Source organism: Dermochelys coriacea, chromosome 6, assembly GCF_009764565.3.
Source record: "Dermochelys coriacea isolate rDerCor1 chromosome 6, rDerCor1.pri.v4, whole genome shotgun sequence".
Lineage (NCBI taxonomy): Eukaryota > Metazoa > Chordata > Testudines > Dermochelyidae > Dermochelys > Dermochelys coriacea.
Genome location: NC_050073.1, coordinates 48350450 through 48371015, shown reverse-complemented (window position 1 = coordinate 48371015; position 20566 = coordinate 48350450). Strand labels below are relative to the sequence as shown.

Below are 20566 nucleotides of genomic sequence, written 5' to 3'. Positions count from 1 at the left end.
TGATAGTGTGGCTGATGTGATTAGGCCCTATGATTGTGTCCCCTCAATAGATATGTGGACAGAGTTGGCAACGGGCTTTGTTGCAAGGATAGGTTCCTGGGTTAGTGGTTCTGTTGTGTGGTGTGTGGTTGCTGGTGAGTATTTGCTTCAGATTGGGGGGCTGTCTGTAAGCAAGGACTGGTCTGTCTCCCAAGATCTGTGAGAGTGATGGGTCGTAAAACCTCTCCAACGCATCATCAAGGATCTACAACCTATCCTGAAGGACGACCCATCACTCTCACAGATCTTGGGAGACAGACCAGTCCTTGCTTACAGACAGCCCCCCAATCTGAAGCAAATACTCACCAGCAACCACACACCACACAACAGAACCACTAACCCAGGAACCTATCCTTGCAACAAAGCCCGTTGCCAACTCTGTCCACATATCTATTCAGGGGATACCATCATAGGGCCTAATCACATCAGCCACACTATCAGAGGCTCGTTCACCTGCGCATCTACCAATGTGATATATGCCATCATGTGCCAGCAATGCCCCTCTTCCATGTACATTGGCCAAACTGGACAGTCTCTACGTAAAAGAATGAATGGACACAAATCAGACGTCAAGAATTATAACATTCAAAAACCAGTTGGAGAACACTTCAATCTCTCTGCTCACTCGATCACAGACCTAAGAGTGGCTATACTTCAACAAAAAAGCTTCAAAAACAGACTCCAACGAGAGACTGCTGAATTGGAATTAATTTGCAAACTGGATACAATTAACTTAGGCTTGAATAGAGACTGGGAATGGATGAGTCATTACACAAAGTAAAACTATTTCCCCATGGTATTTCTCCCCACCCCCACCCCACCCCACCCCCCACTGTTCCTCTGATATTCTTGTTAACTGCTAGAAATAGCCTACCTTGCTTGTCACCATGAAAGGTTTTCCTCCTTTCCCCCCCCCTGCTGCTGGTGATGGCTTATCTTAAGTGATCACTCTCCTTACAGTGTGTATGATAAACCCATTGTTTCATGTTCTCTGTGTGTGTATATCAATCTCCCCTCTGTTTTTTCCACCAAATGCATCCGATGAAGTGAGCTGTAGCTCACGAAAGCTTATGCTCTAATAAATTTGTTAGTCTCTATGGTGCCACAAGTACTCCTTTTCTTTTTGTGAATACAGACTAACACGGCTGCTACTCTGAAACCTTATTAATGAGTATAATTCTGTTTTCAATGGACACTGTAGTGGGATTTTTGTACCCTACTATTCCCACCCACATGCCAAACACACACACTTTTCATTTCTCACCTCACATTTTTGAAGGTGAAAGAAAGGAAGTCTTTCTAAAAGACATGGCAAGTTCAGCCACAAGTTTTTAGGCATGATGCAGAAGTCACTGGGTAAAATCCTATGGCCTGTGATAAACACAAGGTCAGACTAGAGATCACAATTGGTCCCTTGTGTCCTTAAACTCTACAAATCTATGAACCTGTTCTGTGTGGGTCTCAGTTTGTGGCTCACAGCCTGATTCTTTTCTCACATGATGTACATGAGATCAGAATAGTGCCCTTAGAGTTTGGGTAGCAATGGATTAGCAGTCTATTAGCCTTCTGCCTTTGTTCAGAGTCATGAAGAGCAGCGTTTTGATAAGTGGGTGGGTAAAGAAGAATGCCTGATATGGGAAAATCTTTTGAAGTTATTTCAGGATGAAATGGCACTTAAATAGGTCACCTTCTGCCAGCTGAGGCTGTTGTCATTCAGTTTTTGGATTCTGCCTGCAAGGTTATTTCTTGAGGCAGATGGAAACAGCTGGCAGGAGCTGGAATATTGCATCTTTTTATTTTTCTGTGACTGCTAGGAAAACATGAGAGAGAGACCTCTAGGTATGGAAACTATTCCCAGAGCAATACAATGGGGTATCATCATAAGGATACAGCATACACAGAAGGAAGGGGGTTTTCGCATCTGTTTCAGAGGCTCATAGTGTACAAGCCAAGAGTCTTGGATGCTGGTAATCAACTATAAAAATGGATATCAGTTGTTAGCATCAATTTTGATTGGAGGACACCATCTGAATAGTAATCAAGTTTTGTTTCCTTCCAGCACTAAAGTGGTGTAAAAAATCAATGAAATGGCAGTTATCACATTTGAGCTTGGTGCATGAAATAATGAGGGCTCTTTTACTTTGTTTAACTTGAAATTTTCACATAACAGTGTAGTGTAGAGGTTAACTCCGCAATGCGATACAGGAGACCTGTGTTCTATTCATCTCATTTCATCTTTCTGTGCCTCAGTTCCCTTTTAATTTTTGTGAGGCACAAAGATACTATGGAAATCAGTACCATATAAACACATACATAAATAAACCTAAATCTCATCTCAAACTGGGGTAAATCAGAAGTGACTCAATTGAAGTCAATGGAGTTATACTTGTGTCAAAGCAGTGTGACAACAGAATCAGACCCTTTTGTTTGTAATGTTATTTAAGATCCTCAGATGGAAACTCTACAAAAGCACACTAAGACACATACATAGTTTAGTACAAGGAGAGGGATTATATAGGTATTAATATTTTGCTCTAAGTTAGTCAATTTTCCTCTGTTTTAGACCAATTTGTAACTGCATTGAAACCCATGGGACAGCACCAGTGCACAGTGAATTACCTCTGAGGAGCATTTGACCCATTGTACTTGTACACCAAACTCATGGTGTGGAAAGGAGTGGACAGTGCCAATTCTAGGCTACATGGGAGTTTGCATGCAGTGTTGTAGCTGTATTGGTCCCAGAATATTACTGATACAAGGTGAATGAAGTAATATCTTTTATTTGATCAACTTCTGTTGGTGAGGGAGCTCTCACCAACAGAAGTTGGTCCAATAAAAGCTATTAGCTCACCCACCTTGTCTTTCTCCATGGGAGTTTGGCAGTTAAGTGCCCTTAGCAGTCTGTGATTCACAGCAGATTTCAGGCACATACAAATAGTTCAAAAACATTTGCTAGAAGGGCAGATTGTGTGGATTTTGGAGACTGAACAAGCAATGGTCCTTTTAACTAGAGCTGCTTGATTAATAGGCATTAAAGGCTATTGGCACTTAAATAATTCATTATTGTGTTTTGAATGAAATAAAGATCAGAGGAATAGGAACAAGGAAGGAGTTTAGTCGAGGTGTCTTCCAATATCCACTGCACTGCAGACAAAATTAACCTGGCTTCTAGCAAGATGCACTCTGTGCTCAAACTCCTACGAAGTGGGAATTATCCATCCAGATGCTGGAATGGTAAAGACATGTTGAGTTCATCAGTGCATATGCAGACTGGTGTGTTAGCAGAAAGACACTTCAGTTAGGAGAGACGCTTGCTTGCATATTTCAAGCTACAGCTAGAAATTCTCCACAGCATGCAGTTTTAATTATTATGTGCTTTATTAATTTTACTGTTATTGATCAAGTTGTTGCCTGTAAATCCAGCTGCTTTATAAAGTACCAACCTTCTGCAGTTGAGATGTGTTGGCGTCAATTAATGGATGCCTGGAGTAAAGACGTAATTTTACAAGAGATGTCACTTATAGGGACTGACGGCATATGGTTATCTCCTGCTGTTCTTCGGTTCAAAAATAGCAAAGAAAAGCTGATTTGCTTACAACATTCAGAGATGTGTTGTTATCGGCTAATGATTCTGAATTTAATAGAACCTGTTGTGTTCCTCCAAGAGACATTAGGGATGCAAAGATGAAGTCTATTCTTGCATCAATTTTCTGATAAAAGGCAGATTCAAAAACCAAATAAAAATAACAAATGAATATAAAGAAAGAATGAAAGAAAATTGAGTGATTAACACATAGCTGTAGATCTAGTAACTTCAAAATAGGCTTAGAGATTTTTATCAGATCTACGATTTTCAAGAAAATTATTAGCAATTAGACAATGCAGCAAGTTGCCAGATTAATCCAGTTATTTCACTGCTTTAGACATTACATTAAAAATAAATAAACAGGATTTACAATTTAGATGGACAATAATAAATTTATAACATTCAAAGTAACAGAATCTTTGAGATACACACAGCTCCCAGTAAGAATCAATCTATCAACTTTTAGCACTTTGTCACTGCCTGAGCTTCTTAACTCTCTTGTGTCGAATTTTTATTTTGTTTCAATACCACAGGAGTTGGGACAATTAAGTTATATCTTTGACTGTGCTATTGTCTTGCTTAGAGGCCTTGGCCCACTTCATTTCTCTCTGCCTCAATTTCTCTGTCTATAACATATATATAATCCTTATCTATCTAAAATGAATGGGTTTGTGTAAGGTGCTTTGAGATCCTCAGATGAAAGGCACTGTAGAAGTACAAAATATTATTAGGGAAGGATAGAATTTCTACAATGTCCCCAGGCATCATCATCAGAGCATCCCAAATGAATGAAATTCTCCCAACATGAACCTCACCCAACTCAGAGCTACAGTGGGCACATTTAAAATATTTATTTCCATTGTAGAGATCTTATTGTTCCAGTGATATTCAACATTGAAGTATATTCACTATTGCTGAAATAGGGAACATCTCTAACACAAGAATTAATTTCTTAAGTGTGCCTATTGTAAATACAGTATCCAGCTCCCACAATATTACCCAAGCTTCCATACTTTATCTAAAAAAGCCCAAACCTGCTTCTTGTCAATGGGAGAGAAAGAAGGAGATATCTTTGCTGTCATTTCTATTTGTGGGAGATGCTCAGATACAACAGTGATTGATCCATAAGAACCTAGATAAAGACTAAGCCAAAGAAAACATCAAATAAAATATTACACTTCAAAGTGAAACACAAAGTACAGCTGAAAGACCAGATGATGAAAACAACAATACAGTCTCAAAAGGACTATAGCTGTCATGTTGGATAAAGACCATCATAATTCAGAATAACTGGGCTACATCAACAATGGGCCATATAAATGCTCAGAGAAAAGATAGGAATCCTAAACCCTTAACAAACCACAACAATGGTAACTGCACTACCATGGAGTCCATCTGAAACTAGATTCTGTTACCCTTCAAAACTTACATCCCACTCACAAAGTTGGTAACATATTTTGACTGGTAGAAAAATATCTCCAATTATATGTCCTTTCATGGTAAGGACCTGATTGTAAACCCCTTATTTTCATTGGTGAGATGTTTCTTACATGAGTCATCACACTGATTTCAAGTGGAAGGAGGTTAAGAGGGTTTAGTTACCTGACAAGTGTGATGTTAGGATGCATTCACTAATGCAAGGAAAGCCTTAACAAATTGTGCTATATAGTCCACATTCTTATTTGTGTCTTTCTGATCTACCGTATTGCCCACTACATACTTTTGTGAAGGATGAAATCATGGTTGAAGTGGCACTGAACATTCACTCTTTCAGGTGGTTGGCTGCTGGTTCTTGCTCACATGCTCACATGCTCAGGTCCTAACTGATCACCATATGTGGTGTAGAGAGAATTCCCCTCTCTACCCACAAGACAGATTGGCAGGGACCTTGGGCTTTTTTTAAATCTTCCTCTACAATGTATGCATCCAGGTGACTTGCCAAGATTATCTGTGTATATTTCTCTCAATCATTTCCCTGCTGTTCTGAGGCCTTGGCACCAATGCACTGTAGTCCCGCCAGTTCTCTGCCTGTGGAACATAATAGTCTAGTCTCCCGAGGGCTGTAATACTTAGGCCTAATTTTGGTTGTGGGGCTAAGTGCTCAGGTGGGGGTGGTGTTTTTGGCATGTGGCATGCAGGAAATCAGACTAGACAATCTGGTAATCTCTTCTGCCCTTAAACTCTATGATCCTCTCACTATGACCATGGATGAAATCCTGGCCACACTGAAATTAATAACAAAATTTGTCATTATTGGAGCCAGGATTTCACCCCATGGCTCTTCTTCTCCCCATTCATGTATTCTCCAGGAAGTGTTAGTTTAACTTGAGTTCCTTTTCTGCCTAAAAATCTCCTCTTACCCCTGCTCATAATCATTTTTAATTCCATAGACTGCATAATTATATCCTTATGACATGGGGCAATGTTCAAGTCATGCCTGTGTTAAATTCTATGCAACATTTCATAACAGCATGTCTTTTACCCAGTCCTGTGTTTCAGTTTGGTCTTTTATCTTCACTTTGTGAATTATTATAATATTATCATTGTGATGCGTTCCCCCTGGGATGTCACTTGGAACTGGGGTACCACTGAGCCCCCCTGACCCACCAGCCTGGGGTCCCTTAACATGGTATTGTTGTGACCAGCTGCCAAGCTCTCTCCAGCCTGCACTTTTACCAGCACACATACTGGTAGGGACATACCCAGCTGCAGTTACATACAGATTCAGTGATCAGCTCTGCATGGGGAGGCTTCAGCTAAGGCACGTCCTAGCTACTCGGGTACACACCTCCCTCTGGGGTGTAAACCCAAAATTATACCTTTTTGCAGTGCACAGAGAACTGTACATTGTAAGCTCATGAAATTCGCCCCCTCCCTCAATGTGGTAAGGAATATACAACAGCTTTTTGCCCAGGTTATGACTCCCACACACATTGGTTTTGCTTTGGCATGTGGCATGCAAGAAATCAGACTAGACAATCTGGTAATCTCTTCTGCCCTTAAACTCTATGATCCTCTCACTATGACCATGGATGAAATCCTGGCCACACTGAAATCAATAGCAAAATTTGTCATTTATGGAGCCAGGATTTCACCCCATGGCTCTTGCCACATGCCAAAGCAAAACCAAGTTTATTAACTACAAAATATAGATTTTAAGTGATAATAAGGGATAGCAAACAGATCAAATTCAGATCAATTCTCACCCTAAGAGATGATATAAGCAGGTTGCAGATTCTAAAGGGGCAAGCTGCACTAATTTACAGCTTAAAATCCCCAGGTGTTTCATTCACAGGCTAAAAATCCCTTTAGCTTGGGCCCAGCACTTCCCCCCAGTTCAGTCTTTGTTCCTCAGGTATTTCCAGGAGTCTTCTTGGGTGGGGAATCAGTGAAGAAGAATCACGATGATGTCGCTCCCCTACCTCATATAGCATTTGCCTATGGTAGGAAGCCTTTGTTTCAAAGCTCGGTTCCCATGCCAGCCAGTGGAAAAAACACTGGTATCCCAATATGGAGTCCAGCACCAGCTGACCTGGTCACATGTCCCTGTAGTGTCACATCAGCCATGAGTCAGAGGCTGTTTGTAGCATCCTCAGGAAGCGCTACTCCCCACCCCCCCATTGGAGATAAGCTTCTTTTAAGGCCTATTATTTTCTCCTAATGGCTCATGAACCTGAATGGGCTTTTCCCAGCCAGTCATTGAGTCTTTTGCCTACTAGGCGTTTCCCATGTGTAAACACATTTATTATAGATACATAAATAATATTCCTAACTACAGAATACAAAGAGGATACATGCATAGAAGTAGGATAATCATATTCAGGAAATCATAACCTTTTCAATAATATCTTACATGACCTATCTTGCATAAAATAAATCACAGTTGTGCCATAATCATATCATAATAATATTTCTATGAAGAATATGGTGTGCAATGTCACAACCATGGTGAATGTTCAGTGTTACAGACAAGTTGTATTAATAAACAGACAGTTAAAGAAAAAAAGTGTATGCAGTCTGGTCATATGTAGAATATTGATAAGTGGTTTTAAAACCCTAAACAGAGAGGAAATGCTAGGTGATAGGGTTATTTTTGCATTTTTTTTCACCATATCTGTATTTTATGACTCCTCAGTTACCATCAGCATTCAGAAATAGTGCCACAGACACGCATTTGCAGGTTGAGTGAGATATTCCAACCAAATTAGAATTAGGTGACATCTCTAAGAGTGAAAGTATGCGTTGAAGTAGTGCTCATATTATAAGGTTCATTTAATTACATATTGTCCAGTGCTTAAGAAGGTAGTGTTTGGGAGAGGCTTCTTAGGTCTTTCAGATTATGCTAAAGGAATTCAATGCTGACTCCTTCACTGGCAGACAAATATTAAGTTCTAGCCTTAAAGCTACTGTTGAATCCACATTTGTAATTCATTCACTACCGGTTTTGGTTGCTATGTCTGATTTACTAGCAGTTCAAATGGAATCAGAAAGACATCTAGAAGAACAGTGTGAAAGACAGTATGTGATTGCTACTGTTCACCTACAGCAATATCAATTTTGGGGCCATTTCTACAAAATTAATGGTGATTTTTTTTTTAATCAGCAAAACTGGTAATTTGCTCTCCCTATCCCCACACACCAAATGTAAACAATGCACAATTCCTTTCACAATGAAATTTTTACTGCTCTCATTATATAGACAAACAATAGATACACACAAATAATCCCAAGGATGTGGGTCACATCCTTAAGTGAAAATCAGCATAGCTCCATTGAAGCCAATTTTTATTTTTCCTTTTTACACTACTTAAAGATGTAGCCTTGCGTTTACTGAGAGCAACAACAAAAATATTCACCCTTTACTAAATTGGTGAATTTCTGTTAAAACTTCTGAAAAAAATATTTGTTTGAGTTCAAAAAAATCTCCAGGTGAATAATCGTGCATAACTCATTACTGACTCTTCTTTGCCAGATGCCATCTCTCCCTTGAGTAATAATTTGCTTTACAAAATACAACATGAAAAGGAGTACTTGTGGCACCTTAGAGACTAACAAATTTATTAGAGCATAAGCTTTCGTGAGCTACAGCTCACTTCATCGGAGCTGTAGCTCACGAAAGCTTATGCTCTAATAAATTTGTTAGTCTCTAAGGTGCCACAAGTACTCCTTTTCTTTTTGCGAATACAGACTAACACGGCTGCTACTCTGAAACCTGTCAAAATACAACATGTGAATGAATAATTTCGGACCCTGGAGGGAAATTGAAAGCACTGAGTTCAATGTCATTTCCAGTTGTTTCCCAAGCTCTTCAAAGCATATCTGGCTCAATTTTTTCTATTTCTTTTCCAAGTCCATTTTGATCACTTTAAAAATAGTGGCCTAGATGCCGAGTTGTGCCTTACTAGTGCTCAGCACAATTTGAATCAGGATGTAAGAGGGGATCCAATCAATCTTTATACTCTCCTAATTCTTGGTCAATCTGTCTTGGGAAGCAGCAAGCTTCTGACTCTGATGTGGGTTTTGTGGTGGATAATCAGCTGAACATGAGCTCCCAGGATGATGCTGTGACCAAAAGTGCTAATGAGATTAACACGGGAATATCAACTATTTATTATTTGTATTATTGTAGTGCCTCGGTGCTCCAGTTATGGTATTGGTGGTTGTTCTTTAGGAAGTTCCAGTCATCCAATCAGGAAGCAAATGTAGTCCACACACCTTCTGGGAGTGGTGTTCTGTCCTATCTAGTGGCACCGAGATCACTTAAAGAGAGAGATAAAATGAGTTTGCTCTACAGTCTTAGCTAATAGCCAGTTGGCTTTTACCTCATGTGTAGAGGTTCATGAACTAAGCTCCAGAGTTCCCTGGTTCCATCCTGCCTGCCAACGACCGGGATCTGTTGGCATTACACAAACACAATGCCATGTTACTTTAGGTGGCCAATTACATGCCAGGAATTACAAAGTGCAAAGAAGTGAAATGAATATACATGCCCTTTCTGTTGAAATTGTTTACATAAATTACCTGTGAATATTTAGGAATATTTCTGCAAATGTAAGGGCTGCTTCAGAAACAAATAACTGACCAACTCCAGAATTAGTATTTGCAGATAGCAGCACAACAATAAGGCATGAGTTATAAGGTCCAGTTTTCCAATGTGGAGGCCTTAAGGAAATTTATATTTACATATCATAATCACCCCTAATATAGTCCGTATTCTAGCTTCCTCTTCTGAAAGCCTCCTACTGAAAATAACTTGATGCTCTTTATGTAAAAGTAAACTGCTCTGGAGGCAGAGGCCAACAGTCAGGATAGCTATGTAGATTTACATATTCTGCTTACTCTGATCCAGCAACTGCAAAGAAATTCAGCAGACAGGCATGGTGTCTCTTTTTCTCACATGCCTATCTGTCTCTGCTTGACCCAAGTTTGACTTTGGAGCTGCAGCAGGCCAAAGTAAAGAGATATTAACAGCTGTAACAGGTAGTGCAGAAAGAATTAGAAAGAAAATGACTGATTAAACTATTGATCAGCCTCTCTGTTTAAGCTAACATACTGCTACATGTAGAATTAAACCACAGAAACTGCATTCCAATGAGGTGAAAGGTCCAATTCAAACACACAGTAGCCAAGGAGATTTAGAGTTCAGGAAGATCAGGGCCAGGGAAGAGAAACTTGAGGCCAGGCCTGGAAGTAAGGGATTGTGAAACTGAAGAAGGATCTGTTTAGACTGGGAGGAGATGGGGCATGTAAAATGTTCAGACACATTTCTGATATACCTTTTCTATATTCTGGAATTCTCCCTTCACTAGAAATCATAAGCAGATTCAGTAGAATTAGGAGTGCTGGGACACCCAGCATTTCCACTGTGCCTTGTACTTATAAAGCAGATATGTTGATGGTCCTAAGCCTTTATATAGTTAATCCCCATTCTGGTTCCCCACCTCATCTTTCCTGTCTATATTCAAGTACTTCTTAAAGGCTCACTTTTTTTGCAATGCCCACAAGAAATGAGTTAATGTTCTTTTTTAAAATGCCAAGTTACTACTACTACTGGGTTTCCCACTGTCTCCTGTCTTTTCTGCATCTTTTAGACAGTAAACTCTTTAAGCCTGGGGCTCCCTTGAATCTTGTACAGGGTAAAGCACATTGTTGTCACTTAAATAAATAATAAGACTAAATAATCCCTCCCTGCTGACAAGCATTACAGTACTGAGTTCTACTATTCCACAGGCTCTCAAACTTTTTCAGAGTGTGCACCACCTCTTAAACAGAGAAATCCCATTCACAGTTGTGAAGATCACCTCTTCCAATCGTGCTCAAATAACACAATTGCTTACATGGAAAAGTAACATTAGGAAAACATTAAATTCACTTAAGCTATCCTTTAAGGTACTTCAGGAGCTGAAATTGGAATAGAACTAGCACCTTATGACTAGTGAGTTCACCACAGACTGCCAGGAAGGAATCTATAGACTACAGCTGGCAACCAATGTACTACTGCACGTGATTAATAATTTATCTGAGGAGAGTTCTGAGACAACTCCTTTATTTTCCCTACATCTCCACCCATTATCTATCCATCTAGGCTACAGAGCTGAAGACTGCAGGATACTCTAGAAATCACAAAAAAATATTGCTGCTGAAGCACATGGATGTTGTTCATCTTTATAATTTTGCTAAACAGTTAATGTTGAAGTTGGTCCTCATTAGGTGGAAAAACTCAGGAAGAATCACTTTCTATAGATATGAATCTAACCTTACTGAGTACATTTCTTAATTAATGTTCCATTAACTGGTTGATGATATCTGGTAAACTAAATTAGCTGATCTGAATGTAATTAAAAGTTCAGTAAGTGGTGGGCTCCCATTTACTGTCATGACCTGTTTCCTGTGAAAAAAAACAATAATGCAAAACAAAATATATTTCAGTCTTACCTCTGTGTTCTCTCAATTGGTGCTCACTCTAATTAATGAAAGGTTAAAATAATGCAGTAATAATCAGTTTATTTGATTTTTAATCATGTGACATAGAGTCTTTGTTCATTATGAGGATACTTATTAAAGCAGTTTGATAATAATTCTTTTTGAGCAGAGGACTCAGCAGAGCACTCTGTCATCTATATCATGAAAGACAGAACAAACAGGAACCAGGAATCTTGGGAGAGGAGGGGAACTTTGTTTAAATTCCAGAGGCTTCCTGTTTTCTGTTGGGTCATAAATATGGTGATCAGAGCCACTTTCAAATCCCATTTATGTGAAACTCTCAATACAAACAAACTAAAGCAAAAAGCATTCAAACTTTTTTGGAACCAAGCATAATTTTGGTTTGGTTCTTAGTGTTTTATCTAATTTAACTAATTCATTCTCTCTGTTTTAAATACCACTGGTGTTTTGTCCTTGTTGACTCTGCTGATCTAACTCTTTCACTATTTGACATTAAAAGTTCTATTTGTAATAGAAGTAAGATTCACACCAGAATCTGGAGGTGATTACTGCATTTTGAGTGACCACAGTGATGCAGAAACACTCTGCTTTTCTTGTCTTGTCTTGTAACATATGATCTGTTTAGTGGCATATGATTTAAATGCAGTGCAGACATAAGTGCTGCCCTCAAAAAGTTTACAGTCTAAACAACAAATGAAACAACAGAGCAATCAGAGATATCAAGGGCCTGATGCAAAGTCCAAGTCAGTGGAAAGACTCCCATTACCTTTAGTGAGCAAGAAGCAGATCTACACTAGAAGCGCTACAGCAGTGCAGCTGCTCTGTGTCTGGTGAAGACACTCTATACCAACAGGAGAGTGTTCTCCCATCAGCATAATTACACCACCTCCACAAGAGGCAAAAGCTATGTTGACGGGAGATCACCGGTATGGACAGCACTTAGGTTGCTTAACTTATGTCACTTCGCAGGGGAAAGGGGGTGTCTGTGTGTCTTTTTCGCACCCTGATCAACGTAAATTAGATCAACGTAAGCGGTAGTGTAGACCTGCCCTTTGACTCAGAATCTAAAAGTTGACCTGAGTGAATGCTGCAAACAATTTTCTGTGAATATTAACTTGATTTTTAAGTGAATTTGTTCCAAATATTTATTCCCCTTTAGTGGTTACTGTCTGCAAGTATGGTAGCCAATATGGTTACAAAAGATTACAAAAGGATATTCACAGAAGGAAAATTTTGAAATCATCATAAGAATGAGGACTTGCACCAGCAACCTGACTCTCACAGATTCACCCATTCAATCAGGAAAAAGAAACATGCCATGTGTCCAATCAAACAGCTTGCATTTTGAATATCAAATGTTCATGCTCATCTGCTTGTAAATAAGCTACAGATCAACAATTATTTGGTGAATCATTTTAAATAATAAATCTGTGAACAATCATGATCTGGCTGTGTATAATTTGCAAATAGAAGAGGAGGGGCATTTGTTGAGAACATCATTTGTTGTGTAAATTATTTGTTGTTTATTTACCCTACTCTGCTTAGGACTTTGTTAAATAGGGTCTGCTCCTGTCAAGTGCTGTGCGTAAATTGCTGAGTACCCTCTAGCTGTTGAGAATTAAATGGTTTTGATGTATGTCTATCTATCTATAATATTTAAGTAGTGTTATTCTCCCTAGCATCCAGTTGTCATCTAAAACTATGGGTCCCTGATTTGCTTGTATTTGGTACATATAACTGGGCTATATGGTTATCAGAGAGGTTGTTTTCTTTCTTTTTGTATGTTGGAGAAGGGCACAAGTGAACCTAGGCCCTGATCCAACATCCACAGAAGCCAATGGAAAGACTTCCATTGACTTCAATGGGTGTTGGATCAGGACCATGGCCATAAAGTGGCTGGTATGGAGAAATGTAGGTGCCTCCAGACATGTTAGTCTCCATATTAGTGCCTCCAGAATTGCTAACCTCTTCAAAAGGGATGGGGTGATGTGGCCTGAGGGTGAGGTGCAGTGAGGCCAGTGGAGCTAGGGAAGCGCAGGAAAGGAGAACAAGGGCTACATTTCCCTAAAGTGACAGGGCTCTTGCTAAAGCACAGCCCATCTGCGCATGCCACAGGGCCTGATCCTAAGCTCATTAAGGTAAATGGAAAGGCTCCTATTTCATTAAGTGGGTTTCGGATCAAACTTATAATGTAGTCCTATGTCTGTCCTGTAACTGGACCCATATGTTCCCAAACTCTCAGAGAAACTGAACCGTATTCTGTATAGAAGACAATAGGTCTGTACCAGCTTCTAGCATAAGAAGTGCTGGTCTTTAGCTTATTAACTAACCCCACAGTAAACAGTATTAAAGGTCTTTTTTTCCAAGATCACTGTGTGAATCTCTTACATAAAATTGCTGGCTTTTTTATTCCAATGCACTAAATCAGGGATCGGCAACCTTTGGCACGCAGCCCAGCAGGGAAATCCGCTGGCGGGCCGGGCCGGTTTGTTTACCTGCAGCGTCCACAGGTTTGACCAATCACAGCTCCCACTGGCAGCGGTTCACCGTTCCAGGTCAATGGGAGCTGCGGGAAGCGGCATGGGCTGAGGGACGCATGCCAAACATTGCCAATCCCTGCACTAAATTATAAGATCAGTTTAAAGTGTGATGCTCATGCACTGTATCTTGCCAGACAGAAGTTTATTATTAAAATATTATCCCTAAAGATATTAGGAATTATATATATTTTCATTTATAAATGGTGTTTCTCCCTAAAGATAATTTAAAATGTATCTGTGAGTGAGTGAGCGAACAAAAGAAAATGCAAAAACAGTTTGTTCAAGAAACATGGGTAAAATACTGTAAATCACTTTCTTAATAACCATTATTTCCAGAGAACAAACATAACTTGGCTGACCATAGCACACCATAGTGCCATGTGTTTGTCTCTTCAAGCACATGTAGGTTAGGCCAGAGATCTCAAAAATACTAGGTTATGGGACAGTAGTTCTGGAAATTATAGCTTTTTAAATTAACATTCCTGTAGCCTTAAAATTCCATTTGCTGCCCTGCAAGATGAACACTATTGAATTACATTCAGTTCCTGCAACAAAGACATCTTTTTTCTGAAAGACTGGTGGAATTTTAAGGCTCCCAGATTATAGCTAAGAAAATAAATCATGCATAAATGTTCCATTTTGTAACATTCTTTCTAAAGCTGTCTGTATACCCAGTGGTTGGTCAATATGACTGGATCATAGCAGATCCAATTATTAACTGAAAATACAGAGAGTGTATAACAGGATGGCCTGCCCCTATCATGGTCTAGGGCCACCCAGCCCTGTTCAATTATCAGACCCAACTGGAAAAGGGGCAGGTGTTTTCTATAAAGGACTGAGAAAGCACTGTTAGGAGGAGAGCTGCAGGAGACAGGTTGATTCTTGTGACTGCCCTGGATTAAAAAGAACGGTAGAGAGTGAAAGGCCCCGTGTCCCTACAGCCTGTGTTGATTGGGGGAATAAGCATTCAGGTATTGCTATTCCACCTGATAGCACCCACAATTTGACATTCATTCCGCATTATCAAAACTCTTGAAACATAAAATATTAAGAATTCCATATAATGAAAACAATATGGACCCCATTTCCATGGAAGATGTAGGCCAACTTTTGGAGGCTTGCCACCTCAAGTAATAAACTGACTAGTGTGAAAGGCCACTGTCCTCTACTGGAAAAATTAAGAACTGCTTGGTTGTGTTTCACAGAACCTGTATTGCTAGTTGCTGACAGTTTCTTCTTTAGCTAACACTATAAGAATCCATGCTTTCATTGCAGTAAGATCTGAGTTCCATCCCTTCTGCTGCTATGAAGTTCTGAGTAGCTATAATGTGCAGCATAGTGACAACTATAAAGTGGTAGAGGGCCATGGACTTGTTATAATAATGCCAGAGTACAAACACATTTATACAAAATAGTAAACTTATGTCAGAAACTGAATGTTGCTGCCTTTGTTTGGCAGAGCCTTAACTCATTTGTCCTGCTGTAAGGGTCACAGCATGTGCTCTCAATTTACAAGGGAGTACAAACCTACGCAATTTCTCAAAATGACAGAAGGAATTGATACACCATAAGGATTAAGTACTGGAGTTTTGTAACAGTCTACAGAAGGAAGAAAATGGAATCACTGGATTCTTCCCTGTATGCACTTTATAATAACTCATTTGTAGGTACCTGATGACTAAAAGTATAAATAAATTAGCCTGTTCTTCATATTAAATCCTTTTAAAGCACCTATACACTATGTGGCTTTTCAAATGAATTATCCTGAACCATGGCCATAGTCATGTTCTAAGAGTCACAAATTTCTGAGTTTACACCAGAGAGAGCTACTTGCTGGCAAATTAGAAGCATCCTTACACGTTTTCGCTTTCTTGTTCCTTTCTCTGTTTGGGCACGATGTCTTCCCAGCATTATTGATGGGCTGTGTGACTGACATCTGCTGAGGAAATCAATAGTCTTGCTTCCTATACATGACAGCTAAGCATATCAAAAGCTCTGATTGGGCCAAACTCAACTGTCAGAGGGAAACAAACTCCCACAGTGAATTGTAAACTAAACATGATAGATTTCTGCAGACATTTTTAATCCAAACTGCTACTACTTTAACTCTATAACTAAACAGATTCAGATTTTGATATGAAAACCAGAACAACTAGAGGTGTGTGAGTGTGTGTCTTTCTCCTCCACTGGCATTGTCAAGCTATATAAAAATTATGAGCCATATTATGGAATGAACGGAGCACAGATCAGGGATGGTATATGCAAAAACTGGCTTAAAACTCTTCTTTGCACTCCATTGAACTCAGAGCAACCTCTATTCAAACCTGTCCTCCCTCACTCCCTCCCTGTGCAATTAAAGCAGATGAATTACAATAGCTACAAAAAGCCACAAGAAACTGAAAACACATCTGAAGTTTGGCATGATAAACAGGCCAATTGATGGGCTACACTCCCTTTTCTCCAGCCACAATCCCCTTTCTCTGCTATAGCAATAGGGAGGTAGAGTGGCATAAAAGCCTGTACACTGGGCTGTATGTTACCAAAGGATCACACTTTACCTGGAGGTGGGCTGATCTTGTAACAAACATTCCAAAATCATGAGTCAGGTTCTCCAAATTAATGAAACTGCTTTCAAAAATAACAAGAGTTTTTAAAAATAACATGCTTTAGTTTGTTGTTATTATTTATTATTTAAGCCTCTAGTTTCTGGAACTTCAGGCTGCAATCAGGTTTTTCTCTGCACCTATGAGGGCTAGAAACTCACTTTAAAAAAAATGTATGCAATCAGTTGCCTCCAGGAGCTGGGGCTTTAAGAAAAACATGAACTAGCACAAGACTTATGATAAAATCATGAGAGTTACCCACACTGTTGTTTCAGAAACACTTAAGCCAACTTTAAGACTACATGAATGTGGTCTGCTGCAAATCAGCCTCCCTGCACCAGAGGCTCTGAGCTTTGGGGTTTCTTCATTATGTTTACTTCCTCCATGCCATAAATTTGCAGGCAATGACTAGGTCACTTCCCCATGGAGTGACTCCCCCTCACATTCAGTCTCAGAGACTGAGAGATTCCTCAACAAAGACCTTGATACAATAATCACACAACAGTGAGAGGGATGGAGGCAAGTTGCAAACAGATGCACTGACATTGTTATCCAACAGAAAATGAGCCAAATTCATCCCTGTTGTTAACTCCACTGGGCGTATCATTTGAAGAGGAGTAAATATATTGTTTTCTTACCTCCATATTCCTGCTTTTTGAAGAGTGGAGGATGATTTCCAAGTTGCCATGTATTCTTGCAGCTAGTATATGCTGTGCTCTTAGGAAGTTGTTCTAAGAGGTATGGAGTTTATTGTGTTAGAAAGCAAGCAAGTTGTGACAGCTGCCAAATGAAAATTTTAGCTGGTGCTCACAGGGTTCACATGTCCAGTCAGTTTCATGCACTGTTTAACACAACAGCCAAGCCCAGCAAGGCAGAGAATATCTGAAAATCACTTACCAACTCTCCCAGACATGGATTTAGATTTTCTGCTTAACATGACATCTTTGTTTGGGAAATAAAGTCTGAAAAGAAAATTTTCAGTATAAGCTAAGGGTCAGATCCTGTAAACACTTAATAACAGACATTGAACCAGATCCTCAGTTGGTGTAAATCAGTATAGTTCCATTGGAGTAAACAGAGCTATGGCTGAGGATTTGGCCCAGAATTCTTGCTACTGCAAATAGTCTACATTGAGGCCAATCGGAGCTATGGGTTCTCAGCACGTCTGAAAATCAGGCCGTTCCATTAATACCTAAGTGCCCAACTATATACTTAGACACCCACATTTGAAGATTATGTCTTTGGTGATTAGACAGTGGTCATGAGTAATGAGGGCCTAATGGGGCTAATCCCACTTGTTAAATCTCCTCTCCTTTACTTCTTTAAACAAACAAAACCTCAGTCTGACAGCTGCCTTTCTTTCCCCTCTTCTCTCAGACTGCACAATGGAGAAAACGGCAGGGATGAGCGGAAGAAAGGAAGGGAGGAAGGGGCAGAGGCATCTAATTTCTTCAGTGCTGCAAGATAGACTGCAGCCAAGGGAGGGAGAGAGCAGGAGTGTTTGGCACCTTCAGTACAGCAGCATTACAGAGTCCAGGCAGGGAAAAGGAGCAGGTGAGCTTGGTAGCCTCCAGCCCATAAGAAACCTTCTCCTTTCATTGAAAGTATAGAGCAGCCCTGAGATCACTGCATACTCACAGGCTGCTTTCAGTCCTCTTTGAAGCTAAAAAAAGTTAATGCCAAAAAGTATGAGCACAGGAGCAGCCTCAATGCAGAACTCAGCCCCCTCCTCAAGTGGAGCCCAACTGGGGGATAGTAAAGGCAGAGGAGTGAGAAGCTGGCCAGGGAGGCAGCAGTTACAGGCCTGTGACCTGGAGAAAGGATGGGAAAGGAAGAGCAGGAAGCAGAGCTCAGGGGCAGCTGCCTTCTGCTTTTCAGGAGAAGCAGGGGGAGCAATGTGGAAGCTACAGTAGAGGAGAATTGTGGGGATGGCCCTAGATCAGCTAGCATAGTGGCTGATTTTGTCGGAAGATCTTTTTGTGTGGGAAGGAGCGTAAAAACAAAACGTGTAGTGGAGTATCTAATTATCTATTTGCTAATCCCAGGCCCAACACTTATTTGGGGCATCAGCCATTGCTGTGACCAGGATCCATTTAGCAAATTCAAGAAAGTAGGCAAAGATTTACTGGAATGTCACAGGGGAAATGTTCAAAAACTAAGTCTATGAACTAATGTCAGGCAGATGTAGGGAAACCCCAGCACCAGCTCCAAATAAATTATTATGTAAGCATTCTGCAATTTAGCCAGTTGGTGTTCAGAGCATGATTGGAAGCAGAATCAGATTAAGATGCTCTAGGCTTGTATATTTCAAGGACCCCAGCTTCTGGAGACATGATTATTTTACATTAAAATCACAGCTTTCATTTTTAAGAAGTAAGTTTCTATGCCTGATCTTTGGGAAGAAAAGCCTTAAAATATGACTTTGTGTAGCCACTACAGTGATGATTGCCTTATACAATAGCTCTGAGTGGAACTGCCCCATACATCTCAATGGGGTGTTAACTCTACGACCCACTACTTTGGGATCCTCACCAGTACCCCCAGCAGAGGATTCTATGTAGCGAGAGGAGAAGAGTACATTGGGCCTGTCCCACCCACCCAAACAGATACAGTCTAGCTACTTGGGGAAGTGGGGAGGAGGCGAGAGGCACCCCTGACTTTCTGAGGCTCTCTGCTGCCACCTCTGCTAATCCTAATGGGAAGAGAGGCCCCTGATTTCACTTCTGGGGGAAGAAAGGGGCCTTTGCCTCTACCTCTGCTTCTCTGTCAAGAGAAAGCATGCCCACTACCACCGTCTCTTCAAATAGCACATGGGGTAATGGCACAGTAGGGCACCCTGTGTTTTGCTATGCACAGGGCCTCAAATTGCCTTCGTAGTAGGGGAGAAATGATTCTAGTATGCCTTTGTAGATTCTTGTTCTTCATCTGATTCAATACCAGCTGGGTCTCCTCTCACAGATTATAATAGCTTTAAGGTTGCTATAAACTGCACCATCTACAACTGTCCCATGGCCCATTCTAATAGCTTGAGTCACTGGGGTACAGGAAAGCACCTGACTTTTCTCCAGACAATACCCCCTTCATGTTGGGCAAAGAGGAGAGGTGGTATAGGTGTCCTAATCCTAAATCCCAAAGGATTCTCCTACTCAGGAAGTTTCCTTCATCAGCTGGACGACCACAATCTGTCCAATGGAGAAAGGAATCTGGCCTTTGATTTTCAGTATGTTTGGGGTGGACTGTTAAAAAAAATTAGGTTGCTTTCTTAACGCTCTCTCATTGTCATGAAATTGTATTATGAAGATATAGGGACAGATCCTTACCTGGGGAAAACCATCTGGGTGAAGCTGTGTGACTGTGCAACATCTGACCTATATTCCCATCTTGGGAGACAAGAAAAGACGTTTCACCAGAAGAATAGCCATCTCAAAGTAGCAGACATTCTTCTTGGCTTTCTAAATGGATTGCAGTCCCTCCTCAGCTTGCCTGGATTTAGATAGCACACTCCCTCTCTGTTAATGGTGGTCTTGGCTCCTCAACGCCATGCTAGGGATGTACAGTACAAAAGTACACCAAAATAATTCATTTAGCATTCACCAGCCCACTGCAATTATGCCATTGCTTTGCTAATTATGCTGGCAAAGAGCTTGCTAATGTCTCCTCCATCTCTATTTGAGTATTTAAACATTTTAATGAATATGTTATTTACTATAATAAAGCCAGAGTCTGTATTAAATTAATAGAGCAGTGCAACCAAAAATCCCATAAAAGCAATTTATTCTTACTTTCCATGCAACTGATTTCCAAGTACCACCGGTTTGGCCATTTGAATTCTACACTGTCCCATGGACACTGTA

General features: G+C 40.3%; 1 long non-coding RNA gene across 1 annotated transcript in view; it reads right to left on the bottom strand.

Annotated features, from left to right (window-relative positions):
* The window catches only part of LOC122460712, a 47951-nt gene extending 30475 nt beyond the window's left edge, over positions 1 to 17476 (bottom strand). The window contains exon 1 of the long non-coding RNA XR_006282168.1: positions 17351 to 17476. This is a non-coding gene — a long non-coding RNA (uncharacterized LOC122460712). The remainder of the gene's footprint in view (positions 1 to 17350) is intronic.
* Positions 17477 to 20566: the final 3090 nt, after the last annotated feature.